Here is a 10,939-nt window from a genome sequence, read left to right on the forward strand (position 1 = left end):
GGCGTCGCCCCAGCAGGACGCATGTTGACCAGCGTTGATGTCCCGAGTGGAGCGGGTGCTCGTTTAACCCACCCTGAAAAGGGGATGATGGGTTTCGATATTTACCCGTCGACCGGTCGGTTGGACTCGTGACCTTCTGACCGTGAGCTGACTTCTCAGACCATCGTAACAGAGGGGGAGTTACGTAGGTGAGGGGGTGGTCACGGGGTAGGGTGCATATTCCTTGGAGAGATGAGCGCTACAACTTTGGACATGTCTGATTGGGACATGTTCTCTTTTTTTATTCTCTTATATTTTTTTGTTATGGAGGGTGGTGGCAGGGTGGGGGGATTGTGGCCAGAGTGGTGTGAATGGTTTAGCGCACTCCACTAGGCTGGGTGGGTGGCTGACTGGCTGGATGGTTGACTGGCTGGGTAGGTGGCCAGCTGGCTGAGTGGGTGGGTGGCTGGGTGGTTGGCTGGCTGACTGGGTGGGTGGCTGGCTTGATGAGTGGGTGGGTGGCTGGGTGGTTGGCTGGGTGGGTGGCTGGCTGACTGGTTGACTGGCTGGGTAGGTGGCTGGCTTGCTGACTGGGTGGGTGGCTGGCTGGCTGACTGGGTGGGTGGGTGGCTGGCTTGATGAGTGGGTGGGTGGCCGGGTGGTTGGCTGGGTGGCTGGTTGGCTTGGTTGGCTGGCTGGCTGGGTGAGTGGCTGGGTGAGTGGCTGGGTGAGTGGCTGGGTGAGTGGCTGGGTTGGTGGCTGACTGGCTAGCCGGGTGGGTGAGTTTCGTGGGTTGGCGTGTGGGTGGCTGGCTGGCTGGCGTGCGTGTCAGTCTGTGTGTGTGTGTGTGTCTTTGCGTAATGGACCTCTAATTGGTTCTGCCCAATTTCCTCTGGGATGTTCAAATTGAAAAACTGGCGCGCGCCACAACATTAATTGTGTTTGGAATAAAGTGCGACAATCGCGCCGTGCCATCCGAGCATCTCCATCAGAGGCCGCTCGGTGTCACGGCTGTTGTGTTAATTTATTTGCCGCCCGCGTGAATAAAAAAAATGTTTTGCGCAAACGGCGCGACGCCTCGCCGCTCACAGCTCCTCGCGCCGTCCGTCGGCCCGTCATAAAGCTGCTGGTGGAAATTCCACGGTTAAATGGCAGGGACGGAGTCTCGTACCCACCACCACCGGACAACCCGCTTACGAGTGCACTTTTTGTTCACGCTTGGAAACGCCCGTTCAATATTTCTCTTCCACCGAGGCTTTCGTCACACGCCCTTCAGGAGGGGATTTCCCCACCGGTGACTTCCCGCAGACTGGCTCTCAGTTTATTCCCCCAGAAAGAGATGATGATAACGGTGCTGATGATTACAGTGGTGGTGGACAGGCTGGACCCTAACAGGCTAATAATTTCGTGGTGGCGAGATGTTATCTCCCTCACCTGGTATACAGGAGGTCGTGGGTTTGATCCCAACCCTGACGCCTGCTGTATATTTGGAGCTTGCATGTTCTCCCCGTGGTCATGTAGATTTTTCCCCGGGTCCTTCGGTGTTTTCCTCCATATTTAGAATAAACACGCGTTTAGAGTATTTGGCTGCTATAAATTTCCACGAAATAAGCCACTTCGTTGAACTATTATGTGTGATAGCCAGGTATTTTCTTACCTGCTTACCTTGGCACTAGTGTACAAGCACAGCTTCCAAAACTCAACAATTTTTTTTTTTTACCAGGTATGTACCTATGTTGAGCTTCTTTCGCACCCTACGTAGCCAACTGTGCTAATCGGAGATGCGGGGGAAGGACAACAAACTAAACGCAACGCTTCTAAGGACGTGAGTTTTGAATACAGATTTAAAAGTGCGTAGCTCCTCCAGTGCCTTCCTCATATCGGCAGGAAGAGCGTTCCAGACGGCCGCAGAAGCGCATCCGAAAGCGCCGCGCGGTGCGGCGACCGTCGTCTTTGTTCGATGACGGAGCCCAAAAGCCGACGCTGCTGCTGCTGCTGCTGCTGCAGCTACTGCTGCAGCCGCTGCAGCCGCTGCTACTGCAGCTGCTGCTGCGAGGATGGTGACCGGAGTTTGTGCGGCAACGGTTTGCGCTCCTTGCCGAAATCGTCGAGGTGCCGTGGGTTCGTTATGTGGCGAGCGCTCTCCGCGCGCATCAACGAGCGACGCCCGGCGTCCGGCGAGGGAGTCCTGGCCTAGGCCTTGTCATCGCTTCAACGTGCGCCGCTCACCCGCTCCCCTCCCCTCCTTTCCCGTTCTCTAGGCCGCGCAAACAACCGTGAGCAACATCCCAAACGAGAGTGAGGTCCACGGGACGGAGAGCGACGAGGCAGCGAGCGGCGGGGAAGAAGAGGAGCGGCGGGCGACGATAAACGGCAGACCGAAGGGGCGTCCGTCCTGAGAAATCCTTTGCCCCGACGCCCCCCCACCCCGACCCTCCCCAGCGGCCGTGCGACGCCGACCGGCCCTCTCCGTCCGCTACCGAGCAGCCCCAGGTGAGACCTTGGCTCGGGGCGCGGCCGTCGAGAAGTACGCAGGCGGTGTAACTGCACCGCCAGGGCCCCCCCCACGTGGCGCTCCGACGTGGGGGTAGGGGGGGGTACGAACCGAGGGACCTCCACACCAACCGGGCCACGACGCCACTGAGTCGCGCGGCAATACAGGGCGGAGCCGGAGGGGTGCGACTTTGACGCTTTTCGACTCGTGATTCGAGTCTAGCGCCTGCGAGTGATTGATCAAAAAACACCTTGATACACATACATGTGTGTATACATGTGTGTATACATGTGTGTGCAGCGGGTCGTGTGCCGCCTGTCGTACATACGTCAAACACTGCAACCGTGGTGGAAGCAATTTAGCGGCAGGCAGAGCCGTACCCTTGGCTATGGGGTGAATCGGGGGCGACTGCCCTGGGCCCCGTGCTTTGGGGGGCGGCCCCCCCCCAGCGAGCTTCGACATCACGGTGTCAGATGCGATACATCCCGGTGTGGTTTTCCCCGGAGCCCCGCCACCCCCCCCCCCCCCATGAACGGCTCCCCTGGTTGCAGGAATTATATTTGGAGTTTGTGTCTCTCTCTCTCTTTGCCCATGGTCGCGTGCATTTTCGTACCGGTCCTCCGCTTTTTCCCTTTACATTCAGCATCAGCATCACGCGTTTCGAGTTATTTGGCCGCTATAAGCATAAGCCCACTCGGTTGAGCCGTCACTTGCGATAGGTTTCGCTTCTGAAAAAGAGCCACGTAGCTCAACGGGGCCCTTACCTGATGAAAATTAAAGCAGCTTGTAGTTTTTTTCGGTTTCGGAAACTCGCGCGTTATTTCCACTGCCGTGCCCGCCGTGGAGATGGCGACGAACCGGCGACTTCCCCCCCCCTCCTTCCCAGGTTGTCCGGCACGCTGACCGGCGTAGCGGCTTGCTCCCGTCTCTGCGCCAGACGGGTGAAGCACGTCGCGGCTGTCGGCTCGAGGGACGTTTAGGCGCCGTGAAGAAGTGGCGACGCGCGTGGGCGGCGGGACGAGTGACTCGCGTCCTCGTTCGGTTACCCGTTCGGTTACCTGTTTGCGTACCCTACTATTTGGTTCTTTCGGTAAAGTCACGGGGTAGAAACAAGTATAACCCGTAAAAACAAAGTTTTTCACTATAAATCCTTTATATGCGTGGCGGCTAGAGTCCTCTCGTCCTCTGGCTTGAGATGGCTGCCACCTATGGGTCAGATGATTGCATTGCACCATTAAGCAATTGGTAATTAAATATAATTTTTTTGTCCTAAAAAGTGTAAAATTTTGGAAACATTTTTTCACGAACATTAATTGTCACGCACAACGAGTCTGTGTGGAAAATGTCAGCTCGATTGGATCACGGGAAGTGGGTTAAAAAACGACCGAAAGATTTGCACGGTCGTAAGCAAGCAAGCGAACTTAATATAAAGGATTTAAAAATAACAGATCGCGACGTTTTGATCGCAACACAAGCAACCGGTCATCAGGTGTGAAACAAACACAGCAGCAGGAGGACTGCTGACGTCGGAAACGTCGTGATCTATTATTTTTTCTACCCACGTGACTTTACCGAAAGAACCAAAGAGTATGGATTCCTGCAGTCACGAAAGCTTCAAATCAAGATTGTGTGTTTACCCGTCTGTTTAACACTGTGTTTACCCGTTTGTTAACCCATTCGTTTACCCGTTTGTTAACCCATTCGTTTACCCGTTTGTTTATTTGCTTGTCGTCGTCGGTGCTGGTGACCAGGCGGGGATGGAAAGCCCGGAAATGGGACACGAGGGACGGGACAGGGGTCGGGCAGACGGCGAGCGGTCGGACAAGTACAGACAGGTCGGCACCTCGCTTCAGCAGAACCGCGGACAGCTCTCGTGACCCACTCCACACGCGTCCGTCCCTCTCTGGCTCTGCATGCCTGTCTCTCGCGTCTTTCCTTTGTGTCTCTGGGTCTCTTCCGTCTTCACGTCTCTCTGTGCCCGGTGCTGTTTGCGTTCGTGTCTCTGCGTGTCCTGTCCTCCCCCCCCCCCCCCCCGTTGCCTCCGTGTCTGCGTCTCTCTCCGTGTCCATCTCCGTGTCTTGTTTCTGTGCCTGTCTCCACCGCCTTTGCCTCCCTCATGGCGTTGTTTACACACCGCACCGGGTACTCATTTCATTTTTCAGTTTTCATTTATTTAGGTATAACACTGTGAGCCATGCGGCTCTTGACTCGGGTGCAACCGCAACAAAACAAAAACATGAACACGAAACATCTTAAAGTGACTACACGCAACATAAACATCCAGGAATTAAACAGCAAAGTCTTCCAGAAAAAAAACACCGCATTTCAACGCTGTGTGCAAAAATCCCAGTGGGGTGCAAGTCAAACAATAACAACCATAAGACAATGCAGATTAAAGTTATCAGGCCAACTCTGTACTACAACAAACAAACATGGCTAAACCAAAACGTTTTGAAAATCACCAAAATAAAGCCACAAAAACAATGTAACGGTGAGGCTGAGTCGACCTAGGGGTGGCCAATAACTGTCACTGGTGTTGGCCGTGAGCAGGAATCGAACTCGGGCCGCCTGCTTCGTAGCTACACTACCCCTCCCCAAAGACAAAGATCCCCCATATCGCCTTCGACAGAGTGTAGGGGCAAGTGCTGTTAGCGAGTAGCACCTATGAAGGCCGGCACGGCACACAAAGGGGTGGGTGGCCAACACCGCGTCCGGCACCACACACACACATACACACCCGTGCGTACAACCATACAATGCCACCAAGCGTCGTGGTGACGTCACCACGACGCTTGTGCCAGGCCATGTGCACCTTGAGGTCGCGTGAAGTGTCGAACACCCGCTGGCAGGAGGTCACGGGGCAGACCCAGGTGCCACGGGTCGACTGACTGAGATGACCACACACACCCACTCACGCATGCACGCACGCACCGTCCCAGATCTCTCCGTGCGCGCGTGAGCTGCACCTCTGTGAAATGGGCCCTGAAGAGAAATTAGCGGTGGGGAGGGAGGGAGGGAGGAGGAGCGCGGGAAGACCGCACGATGAGACCCTAACGACGTCCCAGCAGCTCCGTGCAGCTGTGCTCCCAGATTGCCCGCGATACCACCTCGCCCGCGGGTTTATATCTTTACGTACAGGGGTGCCGCGGTGGGCGAGATGTTGACTACCTCGCCTGGTATGCAGGAGGTCGTGGGTTCGATCCTGACCCCTGACGCCTGCTGTATATTTGGAGTTTCCGTGTCTCTCTCATCATCATCACGTTGAATAGGAGATGTTAACTGCCTCGTCTGGTATGCAGGAGGTCGTGGGTTCGATCCCGACCCCTGATGTCTACTGTATATTTGGAGTTTCCGTGTCTCTCTCTCTCATCATCATCACGTTGGCTAGGAGATGTTAACTGCCTCGCCTGGTATGCAGGAGGTCGTGGGTTCGATCCTGACCCCTGACGCCTACTGTATATTTTGAGTTCGAGTGTCTCTCTCTCATCATCACGGTGGCTAGGAGATGTTGACTACCTCGCCTGGTATGCAGGAGATCGTGAGTTCGATCCCGACCCTGACACCTGCTGTATATTTGGAGTTTGATTGTCTCTCTCTCATCATTATCACGTTGGCTAGGAGATGTTAACTGCCTCGCCTGGTATGCAGGAGGTCGTGGGTTCGATCCCGACCCCTGACGCCTACTGGAGATTTGGAGTTTTTGAGTGTCTCTCTCTCATCATCATCATGGTGACTGGGAGATGTGAACTACCTCGCCTGGTATGCAGGAGGTCGTGGGTTCGATCCCGACCCCTGACGCCTACTGGAGATTTGGAGTTTTTGAGTGTCTCTCTCTCATCATCATCATGGTGACTGGGAGATGTGAACTACCTCGCCTGGTATGCAGGAGGTCGTGGGTTCGATCCCGACCCCTGACGCCTACTGGAGATTTGGAGTTTGAGTGTCTCTCTCTCATCATCATCACGGTGACTGGGAGATGTGAACTACCTCGCCTGGTATGCAGGAGGTCGTGGGTTCGATCCCGACCCCTGATGCCTGCTGTATATTTGGAGTTTGCGTCTCTCTCTCTCTCCCCGTGGTCGCGTGGATTTTTTTCCGGGTCCTCCGGTTTTTTAACCTCCGCATTTAGAATCGACGTGTTTTTATGAGTATTTGGCTGCTATAAATGTCTACGTGATGATAAGCCACTTCGTTGAGCTACCATTTGTGGCCAGGTCACTTCTGAAAAAGAGCCGCGTAACTCAGTGTGCCTGACCTGCTAAAATAAAATAGTTTAATAAAAAAGATCGCTATCGTCATCATTACCACCACCGCCGTTACTACCGCTACTACGCATGGTCACGTGGCTCATATGTACGTGCGAGTCCCTGGCGCGGTGTGTAGTAAACATCGCCACTGGGGAGACAAAGGCGGCCGGGCGCGGTGCTGGCCACCCACCCCCTCGTGTGCCACAGTGCCGGCCTCCGTGCTCGCCGACAGCACTTGCCCCAACAGTCTGCCAAGGCTATACGGGGGACCTTTGTCTTGGTCGTCTCGTGCATTGGTTAACGCGATATATAATCCACGGCTGCCTTGTCACTCCACTGCTAGATGAAGACCCCCCCCCCCCTCCCCCGTGTTGTGTCGACCGTGGTGGTAGTTGGACCACACTTCACCGTTCCCGGGTCGCCAGGGTGCAGAGTGTGGCAGCGCGCTAACTGCTGCGCCTCCCATCCTGTTCCCTCACGCGCGCTAACCGCTGCACCTCCCATCCTGTTCCCTCACGCGGCGTGTTCACGTCGCCACGCTCATTGGGAGCTTCGCGTGAATCGTTGTCACCCTCCTGGCCGCGCGTTCGTCTTGCTCACCCCGCCTCACTCACCACCCTCACCTCACCACCCTCACCTCACTCACCACCCTCACCTCACTAACCTCACCTCACTCACCACCCTCACCTCACTAACCACCCTCACCTCACCACCCTCACCTCACTCACCACCCTCACCTCACCACCCTCACCTCACTAACCTCACTAACCACCCCCACCTCACTCACCACCCTCACCTCACCCCGACTCACTCATCACCCTCACCTCACTCACCTCACTCACCACACTCACCTCACTCACCACCATCACCTCACCCCGACTCACTCACCACCCTCACCTCACTCACCTCACTAACCACCCTCACCTCACCACCCTCACCTCACTAACCTCACTAACCACTCCCACCTCACTCACCACCCTCACCTCACCCCGACTCACTCATCACCCTCACCTCACTCACCACACTCACCTCACTCACCACCATCACCTCACCCTGACTCACTCACCACCCTCACCTCACTAACCTCACTAACCACCCTCACCTCACCCACCTCACTCACCACCCTCACCTCACCCACCTCACTCACCTCACTCACCACCCCCACCACCCCCACCACCCCCACCTCACTCACCTCACTCACCTCCCCCACCTCACTCACCTCACTCTCCACCCTCACCACCCCCACCTCCCCCACCTCACTCACCACCTCCACCTCACTCACCACACTCACCACCCTCACCTCCCCCACCTCACTCACCTCACTCACCACCCCCACCACACTCACCACCCTCACCTCACTCACCTCACCACCCTCACCACCCCCACCTCACTCACCACCCTCACCTCACTCACCTCACTCACCACACCACGCTCACCACCCCCCACCTCACTCACCACCCCCACCTCACTCACCACCCTCACCTCACTCACCACCCTCACCTCACTCACCTCACCACCCTCACCACCCCCACCTCACTCACCACCCTCACCACCCTCACCTCACTCACCTCACCACACCCACCACCCCCACCTCACTCATCTCACTCACCTCACTCACCACCCTCACCTCACTCACATCACCTCACTCACCACCCCCACCTCCCCCACCTCACTCACCCTCACCTCCCCCACCTCACTCACCTCACTCACCACCCCCACCTCACTCACCTCACTCACCACCCTCACCACACTCACCTCCCCCCACCTCACCACCCTCACCACCCTCACCTCCCCCACCTCACTCACCTCACTCACCTCACTCACCAGCCCCACCTCCCCCACCTCACTCACCTCACTCACCACCCTCACCACCCCCACCTCCCCCACCTCACTCATCTCACTCACCTCACTCACCACCCTCACCTCACTCACCTCACCACACCCACCACCCCCACCTCACTCATCTCACTCACCTCACTCACCACCCTCACCTCACTCACATCACCTCACTCACCACCCCCACCTCCCCCACCTCACTCACCCTCACCTCCCCCACCTCACTCACCCTCACCTCCCCCACCTCACTCACCTCACTCACCACCCCCACCTCACTCACCTCACTCACCACCCTCACCACACTCACCTCACTCACCACCCCCACCTCCCCCACCTCCCCCACCTCACCACCCTCACCACCCCCCACCTCCCCCACCTCACTCACCCTCACCTCCCCCACCTCACTCACCTCACTCACCACCCCCACCTCACTCACCTCACTCACCACCCTCACCACACTCACCTCACTCACCACCCCCACCTCCCCCACCTCACTCACCCTCACCTCCCCCACCTCACTCACCTCACTCACCTCACCACCCCCCACCTCCCCCACCTCACTCACCTCACTCACCACCCTCACCACCCCCACCTCCCCCACCTCACTCATCTCACTCACCTCACTCACCACCCTCACCACCCTCACCTCACTCACCTCACTCACCACCCTCACCACCCCCACCTCACTCACCTCGCCACACCCACCACCCCCACCTCACTCATCTCACTCACCTCACTCACCACCCTCACCACCCTCACCTCACTCACCTCACTCACCACCCTCACCACCCTCACCTCACTCACCTCACCACACCCACCACCCCCCACCTCACTCATCTCACTCACCTCACTCACCACCCCCACCTCCCCCACCTCCCCCACCTCACCACCCTCACCACCCCCACCTCCCCCACCTCACTCACCCTCACCTCCCCCACCTCACTCACCTCACTCACCACCCCCCACCTCACTCACCTCACTCACCACCCTCACCACACTCACCTCACTCACCACCCCCACCTCCCCCACCTCACTCACCCTCACCTCCCCCACCTCACTCACCTCACTCACCTCACCACCCCCACCTCCCCCACCTCACTCACCTCACTCACCACCCTCACCACCCCCACCTCCCCCACCTCACTCATCTCACTCACCTCACTCACCACCCTCACCACCCTCACCACCCTCACCTCACTCACCTCACTCACCACCCTCACCACCCCCACCTCACTCACCTCACCACACCCACCACCCCCACCTCACTCATCTCACTCACCTCACTCACCACCCTCACCACCCTCACCTCACTCACCTCACTCACCACCCTCACCACCCTCACCTCACTCACCTCACCACACCCACCACCCCCACCTCACTCATCTCACTCACCTCACCCACCACCCCCACCTCCCCCACCTCACCACGTTCCCAGGTGCTCTACTTCTTCGCTGCTCTCCCCCTCTCTCCCTCTCCCCCTCCCTCTCTCCCTCCCTCCCTCTCAGTCGCTCTTCCTCCGGCATTCGCTCTGCTGCTGCTGCTGATGCCTCCTTGCCCCCTCCCTCCCCCATGTTTCTCACCTCCACTCTCCTCCTTTCCGCTGTTTCTCTCTCTTCTCTGCATCTGCCTTTACCTCTCTCCGTCTCTCTCTCTGTCACGTCTCTCCCTCTCTCAGCCTCGTCTCTCTCTGTGTCGCTGTTTGTCATTTTATTATTCTCTCCCTCTCTCTGCATCTCTCTCTCTCTCTCTTTTATTTACGATCAGTGGAAACAAGAAGATGCTCGGTGTAGTCGGCACTTTGCTTCGTTCATCATTTCGTATTTTTTTTTAAATAATAACTTTGCTTTATGTAAACCCCCACCTCTCGCTCACTCTCTCTCTCGCCCTTCTCGCATCTCTCTCTCTGCATCTCTCTCCCTCTCCTCCGGCAGTACCTGTACTAAAAACATTGGAACGATACAGAGAAGATTAGCATGGCCCCTGCGCAAGGATGACACGCAAATTCGTGAAGCGTTCCCTCTCCTCTGCATCTCTCCCTCTCTCCCCGTCTCCCCATCTCTCTTTATCTCTTCCTTCTCTCTCTATATCGCTCTATTAGTCTTTCTCTGTGTCTATCTGTCTCTCTCTGTGTCTCTCTGTGTCTCTGTCTCCGCGTGCCACAGAGGGCTAATCCCACGCTGGCAGTTTGCCAAGAATCTGGCCGCTGTTGCCACGACAACCACGAGACCCTGCCACGGGCAAGAAACGCATCGCTCATTCTGCAGCAGCAGCAGCAGCAAGCGTGGAGAACATGCGAGCTTAAATATATAAATAATATTCACATTTTTGTTACGAAGCCCCAATATTCTGCGCTAAAATATATTTTGAACTGTACTGGTGCGGG

General features: G+C 56.8%; 1 pseudogene; it reads left to right on the plus strand.

Annotated features, from left to right (window-relative positions):
* Positions 1-10,485: 10,485 nt before the first annotated feature.
* Positions 10,486-10,581, plus strand: LOC144730414 (U6 spliceosomal RNA; annotated as a pseudogene).
* Positions 10,582-10,939: the final 358 nt, after the last annotated feature.

Source organism: Lampetra planeri, chromosome 35 (assembly GCF_965212315.1).
Source record: "Lampetra planeri chromosome 35, kcLamPlan1.2.h2, whole genome shotgun sequence".
NCBI classification, from domain to species: Eukaryota; Metazoa; Chordata; class Hyperoartia; order Petromyzontiformes; family Petromyzontidae; genus Lampetra; species Lampetra planeri.